The 14,227-nt window shown below is 41.0% G+C and overlaps 2 long non-coding RNA genes across 3 annotated transcripts in view; one reads left to right on the top strand and one right to left on the bottom strand.

The window, feature by feature from the left end:
- The window catches only part of LOC127528936 (uncharacterized), a 269,154-nt gene that overhangs the window by 137,855 nt on the left and 117,072 nt on the right, over positions 1-14,227 (bottom strand). The window lies entirely within an intron of this gene.
- LOC127528923 (uncharacterized) lies at positions 2,898-8,063 on the top strand. 2 transcript variants are annotated; one of them, XR_007935545.1, is made up of 4 exons: positions 2,923-3,378; positions 4,052-4,140; positions 4,225-4,386; positions 4,856-8,063. It is a non-coding gene; the product is annotated as an uncharacterized LOC127528923 (long non-coding RNA). The 2 variants fall into 2 exon arrangements; XR_007935544.1 differs by lacking the exon at positions 4,856-8,063 and having other exon boundaries at positions 2,898-3,378; positions 4,225-4,810.

The following is a 14,227-nucleotide window of genomic DNA, read 5'->3' on the forward strand; positions in this document are numbered from 1 at the left end:
TGCCAGCAAGTTCAGCCCAGGAGATGAATGCAGGCTGCTGAAACAAGTTTCTAAGGACCTAGAATTTCATTACAGGACCTACCGCTAGCTTGTGCCACTGCTGATGTCAAAGTGCATGAGTCTACCATTAGAAAGAGGCTGAGCAATTTAGATCTACATAAATAATAATAATAAGAAGAATTCTTTACATTTATATAGTGCTTTTGTCACTATTCAAAGCGCTTTTCATAGTGAATGGTGAGCCACTTCAACCACCACCAATGTGAAGTATTCATCAGGATGATGTGATGAGAGACAGTTTGTGTCAGTACACTCACCATGCATTAGCTGTTAGGTGGTGAAGTGGTGAGAGAGAGAGAGATACTTAGCCAATTAGATACAGGGGATGATTAGGGGGCCAGAATGACTAGGCTATGGTGGGCAGTTTAGCTTGGACATCGAGATGCACCCTACTCTTTACAAAGGATGCTGAGGGATCCTTAATGACCACAGAGAGTCAGGACCTCAGTTTAATGTCTCATCTGAAGGATGGCACCATTTTTACAGCACAGGGTCCCCGTCACTGCACTGGGGCATCCTCATTCAGAACACAGGGTAAGCACCCCCTGCTGGCCTCACCAACACCTCTTCCAGCAGCAAACCAAGCTTTTTCTAGATGGTCTCCCATCCAAGTATTGGCCTGGCCCAACCATGCTTTGCTTCAGGTGGCCGACCTCTACTGCACTGCTTGTGGTATGGCTGCATGGGAGGAGTGCAAGCAGGAAACCAGTGCAGTCCAGAAAGAACCTCTGGGTGAGACTAAACTCTACCATGAACACCTAGGCAAAGTCCAGGAAGTCTAGAACAATGTGCCCTGCAGAGGCGAGGCAAAGTGAAGAGTTAAGAGTCACCATACCCAAATACAGGTTTAGAGAGAAAGCAAAGCCAGCATTTCACCAGAAGAACCTGACAGCAACTGTAAAGCACGGTGATGGAAATGTTATAGTTTGAGGCTGCATCAGGGCCTGTTCAGCTCACCAAATGAATTCTTCATTGTACCAGAGGGTGCTTGAGGATAATGCAAGACCATCTGTCAGAAGATTGAAGCTCAACTGAAAATGGACCTTGCAACATGACAATGACTCTAAACATACCAGTAAATTCACCATTTACAAATGGAAGGTTTTGGAATAGCCAGTCAAAGCTCAGATTAAACTCCCCTCGAGGGCTGTGCACACAAAACGCCGGTCAAACATGATACAGTTAAAAGAACTCTGCATGTGGGAGTCGATGTCAGAAACTGCCAGATGGTTATAGGAAATGCTGACTTGAGGCTGCTGGGGGCAAGGATGGACTTACTTTTTCCACAGATGGAAATGGAATATCTGTTCATTTTTTATTGGAATAAATAATTAGCCAAACTCCCTAACCCCGGGTCCATTACATCAACTTTATCTACAGATATTGTATAGATGGAGATCAAATTTTATTTTTGTCCACATATGTTAAAAAAAGTAAAGTCATTTTGTGGGGTAAACTTATTTTTTTTACATTCCAAACCCTAAATTTCTATGCCTACCCCAAAGGCACCTATGGTTCAACTGTGGCAAAACAATTCAGAAACAGTTCTTAATAAAATATCCTAGATACCACATTTCTAAATATTAATATATGTGATTGCAATAAACATATTACACCAGACACATACACAAGAATTTCGTAAAAGTTGCAAATGTTTCTCAAAACTTGCAAAATCAACTTGAACAGGAAAAGGGCTGACTTAATTAAATAAAAGTAATTAATGAAAACCAGCAAGACACAGCGCTGCTCCAATACCAAAACTGGAAAAGAATAACGAACCCAAAAATGTGCTCGAGTCTCTCAGTATCCGTAATAACAAAAAATGCGCAGCCATCCTATTAAGAGGGGTAGCAGCAGACGCGCTAACTGCCATCTCGTGCTCGCCTGGAAGTCAACGTTAGACGGCATCACAGGTGAGATTCAAAAGGCACGCGCACTCAAAGCCGCCCTGTTAGATTCCCGGTCGGTCGGTCGGTACCTGAAGTTTATTTAAAAACTCAAATCTGTCCGCATGTCCGGTTATGCATCAACTGGTGTATTAAAAGAGGGTGCGGAGTGGGCGTGCCCGGCAATATAAGGCGGAAGTGTGACAGCTCCCTAATGGAGGTCTGGCAAGTTCGTAACGTTAGGAGGGCGTTATTTTCTTACAAAGGGCCACACGGAGTGAAGTCGTCTGATGTTTGACACTTGCTGCAAATTAAGGAGCAACGTATTGACAGATAGCCGGGAGGGGAAGACCCAAACGATAGGTTTAGAGGTGACCCGTTGCTTCAATAGATTCTGGCTGCAGACCGTGCACTCTCAGCCACAATAGGAAGTGCAACAGGGGAGTCGTTTCCTGATTGCTAAGTTGGTACGTTTGCTAGTTATAGTCTTATCATTTATGAACGATATGGAATATTCTTAATCATGTTAACTTGTGCATATTCACGTTGTTTGGCTGGCCTGTGTTGGTTTATTAACATGTTTACCATTTTAACAGATCAAGTTAACCAAGGTAAATGCTTGCCTGTTATTGTGATTATTAGCAGTATGGCCGTGGTAGCGTAGCGAGAGCGCTGATGTTTAGAGCGTGCTAGTTTAGTGTTCCCGCTGTTATCCCAAGGAAAAAACAATTATGCAACCATCATAACTTGCTAACATCATTTAAATTTAATGTATACAGTATTTACGTGTGAATAAAGAGTAAAATGAAAATAAAACAAATAGAACAATTCTGTGTCGTTAATAATCTTATACTGTATAACATGATTAAGAATATTCCATATCGTTCATAAATGGTAAGACTAGCAAACGTACCAACTTAGCAATCAGGAAACGACTCCCCTGTTGCACTTCCTATTGTGGCTGAGAGTGCACGGTGTGGCTACCCAATCTGCGGTGCCTACCCGATTTGCGCGCGCATGCGCAGAGCTTAACTAGTACGACCCTGCACGATCTGCGTTTTTTTTACTTTGCGACATGAGTCCCCATCCGATTTGTCTCGCGCACGCGCTCTCTGCTTAATTAAAATTCATTTAACGACGCTGCCCGATTTGTTCTGCGCATGTCGAATGTTTTACGACACATGAGAAAAAAAAGTTACCACAGAACTTCCGCCATTCGAGTGAGAAGGAGAAAGAAGAACGCTGTAAAGAATAGGAGCATATTGATTTTTTGTCCTGGCAGAAGAATATTTTTCACTTCTTGAAAAAATGAAGACTTTTCAATTTTACAACGACTTGAAAGAATATCTTTTACGGGAAGAATTTAGCAACAATTTAACGGTCAGAGAGCGAAGTGAAATACGACGTGTGTCCGTGAATTTTATGATTAAAGGTACTGTATGTAATGTTTATTGAATGCTTTTCAATTTTTGAGAATACAGTATATACTGTAATATAATCTAGATATATTTAGGATTATCTGACGTTTTGTTTAATAATTGGAATGTTACAAAATTTACCGTTTTAAATAGGCTGTTGATTTCAATGAACGCGCATGAATATTTTGAAATATGCAAAACTTTTAATAAATTGTGTTATTAAAAAAACTGCTCAGGTGGACTTTCCTGTTATTTACTGATTTATACTTGATTAATGGATTAGTAGGTTTTCTGTTTTTGGGAATATGAAAAACTGAACTGCGTAGATGTATCTCAGATCAGGTGTCTAAATTTTACAATTCTTTTAAAGAGAGAAGTAAATTGGTATCCACTAACGAATGTTAAAATGTGTTTTTTCTTATGCAACTCCCCAACATTAGAGCACAATATCTTAGTCTGTGTGTGAATCCTCGCAATCCCAGTAACTGTTGTGTTTTTCTCATTGTATGAGTTTCAATAGAAACAAAACCAGGCTGTTTCATTTGCAAAATAAAGCACACATTCTTAGGGGTATTCTGCTTTGTTACTGGGTAATTGGTGTATGCCTTCTCTTATAATGTGATGTGGTCATATTTCAGTTACATGCAAGCAACTTTTGTATTCTGTTTCTTTCTTAATTTTGGATAGTCCATCATCCATGCCCTGACTGCTCTACAGGGTGTATCAGGACAGGAGGCAGAAGACTTATTTCTTGGTGGCCCAGAATACAGTATCAGGTAATTAAAAGTCAAGTCTATGAATGTTTGAAGTAAGTGTTTAAATATTTCTTGTTTATTATTTTTATATTTTACTTGCCTTAGTGAAGTGGAAGAATTTAACCGAAAGATAGGGCAGCAATTAAAGAAGGAGGGAATGCTGTGATATCTGTTGGAATAGAAGATGATGCTACTGCCCAGTGCTTCCAGAATCCTTCATTTGAGTCTTGGGTCTGAATCTACTGCGTCATTGCCAAGTATTCTGGGGTAATGTATCTTGTTTTGTTTGCATTTTGTTTTTCTCCATATTCCAAGCTCATTTACTTGACCTTAGCTTGAATAAACTGGATGGCTGTCTCCTTCACAATTGATTTTAAAGTACTATACTATTTATTACATAAAAAGCTCTGAACAATTTAGACCCTTCCAGTATTTGGTACTGTCCCTCCCCCAGCACTCCTCAGTGTAATCTTTAATCCACAACCACTAATTTGCTTATGAAAGAACTGGTGAAGCAGCTTGCACATGTATACCAAAAATATAGAATGCATGGCTATAAATGAAAAACCTTTCAAAATACTTTTAAAACTCCATTTTTAAACTTCACCTCTGCTTAATTCACACTTCTATCAGTTTATGATTTACTTCTGGTTTATGAATGGAACTGCATACACTGAAAGATTTACACCAGATAATAACCATTGTTTTTTTTGCTGTTTTCTTTTTTTTTGTCCAGTGATGCCCTTTGCCGTGCACCCTGGTCAAGTCTTGTGCAACTGACTGTGGTGCTGAAGAGAGAAGATTTCTGAAGACCCTCTTGAAATGGAGCTGCAATTGGATTAACACTACAACAGTATGCTTGCCGAGAATGTCCACAGGGCCTGGGGAGGCTGTGACCTTGTGACCCTGAGACGTTGTTTTGTCAATCATCCTGACCAACTAGACCTTTATGTGTTCTTCAACAGGGCCATCTGATATATTTAAGGAGATGTACTTTTTAATTGTATATATATTTTTTCACTTTCATAAAGTTATATTTGTTAATCAGTTTAGCAGTTTGGGCTTTATTAGTATTAAAATACTAGGGGGCTCTGCCCCCTGCTCGCTTCGCTCGCCAACCCCTGGTGTTGGGAATGACAAAGAGCGTGATGTATGAATGAGATATAGAATAGTGTGACGGTGTAGATGATGCAAATAGAAAGCAAACAATAAAGTGTGTGGCACAGTGTAAAGGTTAATTGGAAAATTTCTTTGTACACGCCGTTTAAGTGTAAAAGGTAATTCCAGCTCAGAACTTGTAAGGTCATTTAAGATGGTTATTGTTGTGATCAGTGTCAAGTTTGTCAGAGCTTAGAAAGAGTTGTGTCTCTCCAGGAAGTAATGGAATGACTTGGGTATTTGTTTTTCACATTAATATTTTTTGGACATAATATAGTGCGTTGTGCTAAAAGGGGCATTTGGTCTAATGAGATTGCTGTTCCAAATCTGTCTGTAACTAAGTCGTCGCAGATAAAGGCTTGAGGAATTGTAATAATATGTGGGTGAAGTCCATCTGTATTGGTGAGTGTACCATCTCCCAGTTGTAATAAGCAATTGTTATGATCTGGTTCTGGACATCGTATCTTTTTTACTAACTGTATCTTTTGAAAGCAATGCCAATTGTCTGCGTATTTTAAGGTGCACTGAACAATAGCTGAGCGTATGGCATGTGGAAGAATAGCTAAGCACTGTCTAAAATCTCCTCCTAATAAAAGTACCTTTCCTCCAAATCGAATATTATTATTCATAAACGTTTGTAGAAGTTTATGAATGGTGTTGAGTAAGTGACTGGATGCCATTATACATTCATCAATAATTAACATTTTTGCAAGACGGATGTCACGTGCAGTGCCACCGTTAATGTTCATAGTGGATCCCGATTTGTAGGATCTAATGCAGTTGATAAAGATTTCACTTTCAGGTACATCGTTAGTTAGAAGCTTCTGTAGATATTCAGTATATGAATGTAAAGAAGGCAGTCTAATTTGACCCTTTTGACAACAACGTCTAAATGTATTACTTGTATTGCCAGTTGTTTCTTCAGGGAAGTGAACTGAATGACAATGATTGCAAATGACATTCATTAATCCAAATGAATTTTCCTGGTGTATGTTTTGCTTGTGCCGTTTGAGAGGCGCGTTGTTGCATGTGTAGTATTTGGGACGTGTTGTTTTGGAGCTGTAATCGATTTGCCTGTGCTGTGTGAGAAGCCCGTTGTAGCCTTCCTTGCCGTTAACGTATGTCTGAGACGGGAGGTGTTTCGTTTTGAATCCGTGCCTGTTGCGATGCAGCACTTTGATTGATAGTTTGCGTCATGTGGATCTAGGATGTAGATTTGTGCATATTTGCGTCGTTGATTTGTTTCAGGGTGCACTGTTCCAATGCGATGCAGTATTTGTGCACATATGCGAAAGCAGTATGGGCCATTGCCTTTTGGTGGCCTGATATTTACTCCGGTAGATGCAAAAGCAAATGAACTATTGTAGGATCTAACGCAGTTCATAAAGTTTTTACTTTTAGGTGCATCGTTAGTTAGAAGCTTTAGTTGAGCTTTGCGCTTTTGGAGCCGAGACATTTTTTCTTTTAGAAATATGGCTAAGTAATAAGGAGTATTGCACTCACTGTTAATATGGAGCCTTTTCTGCGTTTGAACGGTTAATAGTGCCTTATTGTAATGAGATCCACCTATGCTGCATAGTGTGAATTGTGTTTGGTCCCGTTATCCGAGCAGTATCGTTTTGTACCTGTGATCGTGAATTCATGACTTGTTTGTTCTTGAGCGTGAGAAATATGGATAAGTAATAAGGAGGATCGCACTCACTGTTAATATGGAGCCTTTTCTGCGCTTGAATGGTTAATAGTGCCTCATTGTAATGAGATCTACCTATGCTGCATATTGTGAACGTGTTGAGATGACGTATGTTTAATACGGACGGTTCATTTAGAAATGGGGCTTTGTGTGTCATTTGTTATTTATGTTACTGTGGTCGTGGGTCTGAATCGTCGTTTTTGTGTACGTTTCGTGTGCTATGTCCGTAGTCTGTCCCGTTTCGTGTCCAATGGGCTTTGTTGCTCGCGGCTTCTTTTTTTTTTTTGTGTGCTTGTGGCTTGTTGAATCCTCCTCTTTGTGTGCGTCCCGTTTCATGTGCAATGGGATTAAATCCTCCTCTTTGTGTGTGTCCCGTCCGTTGCTTGTGTGTGTGGGGGGGGGGGGGTTTGCGTGCTCTTTTTTTTTTTGTGTGCCAGGGGCTTGTTGAATCGTCCTCTTTGTGTGTGTCCTGTCCGTTGCTTGTGTGTGGGTGGGGGGGTGTGTGTTTTGCTCGTGCGGCGCTGTGTGCGTCGCCTGCGTTTGACTCCTTTTTTCTGTGCTCACTCCTTTTTTTCTGTGGTCTTGTCCGCCTCTCGCTCCGCCTCATTTCTTGGGGCGCCTGCGCAGTACGTCTTTTTGCGGCTACGGCCCATGGCCGGATGTCCCTGCGTCCATCCGGTTTAGCATTCTCGGTTAGTAATATGGATGTTAGAGAAGTTATTTGTGGAATAATTTTAATGATCAAAATAGCAAAACAATGTAACTTTAAATTTTCTGTGCTCTGAGTAAAATGTGTTAAAGCTATGTGGTGATTTTTTACTTTTTTTTTGTACATTTGACAAATGGTTTTTTTAGGTGCATTGTTGTCACATTGTTCACTTTTGTTGTTCTCATAACATTTATTCAATAAAATTTGCATGAAAAGTGTATTTCCTTTTTCATTATTCAGTTATTAACTCACATTTAAGACACTATATGGGTGAATAAAAGCCATTTAAATTTGAGTACAAGACGAGCAATAGTATCACAGAAGATGGTGCTGGGGTTGTGCTTTATGTGGGTTAGACATGAAATGAAGATTTCTTTTTCTTGAAAAAGACTGTTTATGCAATCCACTAGTATCACCACAATAAAGTTTTGATGCCCTATGATGTGTATATTTCATTAATAATAATATGTAAAGTTCTTTTTAAAGAGTTTTTCCAGGGATGAAAAGTGCATCAACGGTTCATTTTTACAAATATACACACTTTAATAATAATAATAATTTTTTGCATTTATATAGCGCTTTTCTCACTACTCAAAGCGCTCAGCAATTGCAGGTTAAGGGCCTTGCTTAAGGGCCCAACAGAGCAGAGTCCCTAATGGCATTGACGGGATTCGAACCGGCAACCTTCCGATTGCCAGTGCAGATCTCTAGCCTCAGAGCCACCACTCCACCCTGTTGTACTTTGACTAACTGCATGAAAGCCTAGTACAACAGTTGCACCAAACCTGCCAAAAAAGCCCTGTAGTGGATCATAAAAACATCACAAGACGTTCAATGGAACTGAACTGCCATCACTTGATCATCGATACAAGATTCCTTGTGTAAGAAGAGCTAAAAACATCATCAAGGAGAACACTCATCTTGGACAGAACTTGTCTGAGCTTCTCCCATCTGGCATGCATTTCAGATATATAAATGCAAAGAATTTATATTATCAATCTGTATGCTACAAATACACACAAAAAAAACTTTTTTCCAACTGCTATAAACTTATTGAACTCGTATATCTCCTCAATCTGAAATCGTTTTCATTGATCATGTACAATTAATGTAGTGTAGGCAATCTATACTGCTGTGCATTTATGCAATAATAATCCATCCTGGTTACTTTTAGCATTTTATATGGCATCTTGCCAATATTTTGAACATATTTTGTATGATTACTCAGTTTTTAGTTCATACTTTATTTATTTATTGCATAGTTGTATATCTGAACTATTTCACATTGGAATTTAAATGCAACGTGAAGTTGACACGAGTAATTTCGTTGCGTTACTCAATGACAATAAAGTACTTGAATACATCTATTTTTAAAACTATCATTTATTTTTTATATGTAGACTATAATAACATATGCAATGGTTAAATACTTCTTTGTACAATGGGAACTGAAAAATGAAGTGCTATGTAAACTAAACGAAGCGATCTCAGTAATAAAGAATTAACGTTTATAACGAGGAGTACGACAAGCTTAATTCAGCCCTGAAAACAGAACGTACAATGAATATTTAATAATATTATCGTTATGGTCAACTGCTACGGCATTTAAACGAAAATACTGTACTGCCCGTTGTGTATCGACATGCGCAGTTGAGAGCGATCCGTGCCGTAAAGCGAAAGGTTTAGTATATATTTTTTTTATTATTAAGCGCATGCGGAGTGTGTTATTGCATACGTATTGAACGAAAACGTCATCGCTCACTTTACGGTGCTGCCCAATCTGTTTAACGCATGCGTGAACACTTTACGGCATGCTAGGCTTTCAATACGCCTGCGCGTGCAAATCTGGTAGGCACGCAGATCGGGTAGCGAGACGCTTTTGGAGTTAAAAGACTCGTAAGATTACGCCCCTGTCAGCGATATCACTTTGACTCCGCCTACTTTCCAGGAGCCACTCCCCTGTTTCGACGGTATACTGACGTCTTACATTACAAACTCCGCATGTCGATTTCAATTCCAATTGGTTCCTGCTGTCAAAGCTGTGGACTCGGTAGTTGTGAGCCCCGTGATTTCAGCATTTATTAAACGTCTAAACGATCGAGATCTCTCAGTTCTGCATCCGAAGCGAAACCACAGAATGGATGTGTCTTTTGTTATTGGTTACGCGGTAATGCAAGGCAAGCCACTGGCTCGTGTGAGCGCGACCCTGTTCCGTGACACTTTATCTCGTTTTTAGTATTGCGTGGAGTTTGCAGGCACATCAGTATCCTGTAATGCAAGCCACGCGAGCCTCTGTTCCGTGCCACTGTCCCTAGTATTCGTGCCACTGACCAGTAAAACATAATACTCCAGTACACTCAAATGCCCTAACCCCCTCTCCTTTCTCTTTTTCGACCTTCTCGATTCAAACATGCATCTTATGGTAATTAACCCCTAAAATACCATACAATTGTGGAAAGATGCCATTTAAAATAAATTCTTGTTCTGTAAAAGATCATTAGTAACTTAAACTATAATGATTAGTTTAAGACTGCTGAATCAAATCTGTATTAATTTGATGAAAACCTTAAAAATGCTGTAAAACCCAAGCGTGCCACTAGATGGCAGTAGATTTCAAGGTTTTGTTTTGGCCTTCAGGTTTATGTTTGTTGTACAAAAATGTTTTACAAAGTAATAGAGGCATTTAGCTCTGTGGCCATAAAACCCGTTGAATGATATTTATGGTTTTCTGTTCGTCATTCATTCGTTTTCTGAGCTGGGGTGGGCAGCATAGGAAGCAAAGCAGAATCAAGACCTTCATCAAGTTTACAAAGTTGTTTTTTTTTCCAAATTACAAGGTCTCTGCTGAAGACTGCAACAAGCCCTGGACAGGACGCTGATTCATTCCATGGCCATCATACACAACATCACAGTCACTTTTTACAGGGTCTTCAGAGACCAAGTTCTGGCCAGCTTTTGAACCCAGATCATCAGAGTTGTTAGACTGATGATAAGAATGATCATAATCTTAAGTATGTTCAACAAGGTGGAAATGCATATATAATTAGTATATACAATATAATACAATACAATTGTATTAACAAAGTGAAGGTATTAAGTGTTTTACATATATATTTATATATATTGTAAATGAACTGCTCAAAAAATTAAAGGAACACTTTGAAAACACATCAGATCTCAATATGAAAATAAATCCTGCTGGCTATCTCAACTGATATAGACTGGTAATGTGTTAGGAACGAAAGGATGTCACATCGTTTGATGGAAATGAAAATTATCAACCTACAGAGGGCTGAATTCAAAGACACCCCGAAAATCAAAGGGAAAAAATGATGCGGCAGGCAGGTGAGTCCATTTTGCCGGAATTTCACTGCAGCAACTCCAAATCGTACTCAGTAGTTTGTATGGCCCCCATGTGCTTGTATGAATGCCTGACAACGTTGGGGTGGGGGGCATGCTCCTAATGAGATGACGGATGGTGTTCTGGGGGATCTCCTTCCAGATCTCGACCAGGGTATCACTGAGCTCCTGGACATTCTTGAGGTGCAAAATGGCGGCATCAGATGGACCTAAACATAATGTCCCACCCAGAGGTGTTCTATTGGATTGAGGTCAGGCGAGTGAGTGTGGGGGCCAGTCAATGGTATCATTTCTTTCATCGTCCAGGAACTGCCTGCATACTCTTGCCACATGAAGCCGGGCATTGTCGTTCACCAGGAGGAACCCAGGACCCACTCCACCAGCATAGGGTCTGACAATGGGTCCAAGATTTTCATCTCGATGCCTAATGGCAGTCAAGGTTCCATTGTCTAGCCTGTAGAGGTCTGTGTGTCCCTCTGTAGATATGCCTCCTCAGACCATCACTGACTCACCACCAAACCGGTCATGCTGAACGATGTTACAGACCGCATAACGTTCTCCACAGCTTCTCCAGACCCTTTCACATCTGTCACATGTCCTCAGGGTGAAGCTGCTCTCATCTGTGAAAAGCACAGGGCGCCAGTGGTGGCACCTGCCAATTCTGGTATTCTATGGCAAATGCCAATCGAGCTCCATGGTGCCGGGCAGTCAGCACAGGGCCTACTGGAGGACATCGGGCCCTCAGGCCACCCTCATGAAGTCTGTTTCTGATTGTTTGGTCAGAGACATTCACACCAGTGGCCTGCTGGAGGTCATTTTGTAGGCTCTGGCAGTGCTCATCCTGTTCCTTCTTCCCCAAAGGAGCAGATACCGGTCAGTCCTGCTAATGGGTTAAAGACCTTTTACGGCCCTGTCCAGCTCTCCTAGAGTAACTGCCTGTGTCCTGGAATCTCCTCCATCCCCTTGAGACTGTGCTGGGAGACACAGCAAACCTTCTGGCAATGGCACGTATTGATGTGCCATCCTGGAGAAGTTGGACTACCTGTACCACCTCTGTAGGGTCCAGGTATCACCTCATGCCATCAGTAGTGACACTGACCGTAGCCAAATGCAAAACGAGTGAAAAAACAGATGAGGAGGGAAAAAAAGTCAGTGGCCTCCATCTGTTAAACCATTCCTGTTTTGGGGGTCGTCTCATTGTTGCCCCTCTAGTGCACCCGTTGTTAATTTCATTAACACCAAAGCAGCAGAAACTGATTTACAACCCCCCCTGCTACTGATGAACAGCCCAGAGGTTTCATTGACTTGATGCTATACTCGGTTTAAAAAGTGTTTAACTTTTTTGAGCAGTATATATACTGTTCTATATACTGTATATATAAATTATATATATATCTTGTCACACTTGGGTCACAGATTTGCACAGAGACACAGGAGGTTGTAGAAAAAAAGAAACTTTATTCAAAGCACTGCAAACAAACATTTGTCTTTTTTCGAAAGTTTAAACGTGCTCCATGACAAGTCAGAGATGATAGATAGATAGATAGATAGATAGATAGATAGATAGATAGATAGATAGATAGATAGATAGATAGATAGATAGATAGATAGATAGATACTTTATTAATCTAAATGGGAAATTCACATTCTTCAGCAGCAGCATACTGATACAATAAATAATATTAAATTAAAGAATGATAATAATGCAGGTTCCGCTAGGAGCAGAGAATGTCTGAGAGAGAGATAAGGAGATCAGTTTAACAAACTGAGAGATTATGGGCGGCACGGTGGCGCAGTGGGTAGTGCTGCTGCCTCGCAGTTGAGAGATCTGGGGACCTGGGTTCGCTTCCCGGGTCCTCCCTGAGTGGAGTCTGCATGTTCTCCCCGTGTCTGCGTGGGTTTCCTCCGGGCGCTCCGGTTTCCTCCTACAGTCCAAAGACATGCAGGTTAGATGGATTGGCGATTCTAAATTGGCCCTAGTGTGTGCTTGGTGTGTCGGTGTGTTTGTGTGTGTCCTGCGGTGGGTTGGCTCCCTGCCCAGGATTGGTTCCTGCCTTGTGCCCTGTGTTGGCTGGGATTGGCTCCAGCAGACCCCCATGACACTGTGTTCGGATTCAGCGGGTTGGAAAATGGATGGATGGATGGAGAGAAGCCCGTGCAGGATTTTTAAGAAGACAGAGCACCGCGCGAGAGGCACATTACGCGACAGAGCCGGCTAGAAGGGAAAGGAGGAATGTAAAGGTAATCTGTCCATGTTTCTTAGGGGTTTTCCCAGGGGTGTCTGTAACTTCTGGGGGTGTGAGCTGCGAAGCTGACAGGACATCAGCATTAATGTGCTCAGAGCCAGGTCGATGCCTGACTTTAAAACCGTAATGTTGTAATCCCAAGAACCACCTCATGAGACGGGAGTTTGTATCTTTTTGACGGTATAACCATTGAAGTGGAGCATGATCAGTTACTAATGTGAACTTTCGTCCCCATAAGTAATAGCGTAGTGCTTCAACAGCCCATTTAATTGCCAAACATTCTTTCTCAATAGTTGAATAATTGCGTTCTCTGGGGAGTAATTTCCTACTCAAGTATGTGATAGGGTGTTCTTCCTCATCAAATACCTGGGATAGGACCACGCCTACTCCGAATGCACTAGCGTCTGTTTGTAGTATAAAATCTTTAGAGAAATCGGGATTTCATAGCACTGGATAAGAAGACAAAGCTTTTTTTAAGTCTGAAAACTAACGTTCGCAAGGTTCTGTCCATATAATAGGGCGTTTTTTTTCCTTTAGTAAGCTCTGAGAGAGGAGCAGCCCTATTTGCGAAGTCAGGGATGAATCTTCTGTAGTAACCAGCTAGTCCAAGAATATCACGCACCTGTTTTTGCGTTTTAGGATGTGGATAAGCGAGCATCTCCTGTATTTTCCTTAATTGTGGACGAAGTAAACCCCTGCCCATGGAGTAACCTAGATAATGAGTCTCGGACATACCTAGTTTACATTTCTTAGGGTTAGCAGTTAATCCAGCCTGTTTCAGGCTGTCAAGTACAGCCTGGAGACGTTTTAAATGCGAATGCCAATCATTGCTGAAAATCACCACGTCATCAAGATACGCCCCCAGAATATTCAGAATGTGGACGCAGAATTTGATCCATCATTCGCTGAAAAGTTAAAGGGGCCCCATGAAGACCAAACGGGAGT

This window comes from Erpetoichthys calabaricus, chromosome 8, assembly GCF_900747795.2.
Source record: "Erpetoichthys calabaricus chromosome 8, fErpCal1.3, whole genome shotgun sequence".
Taxonomy (NCBI): Eukaryota; Metazoa; Chordata; class Cladistia; order Polypteriformes; family Polypteridae; genus Erpetoichthys; species Erpetoichthys calabaricus.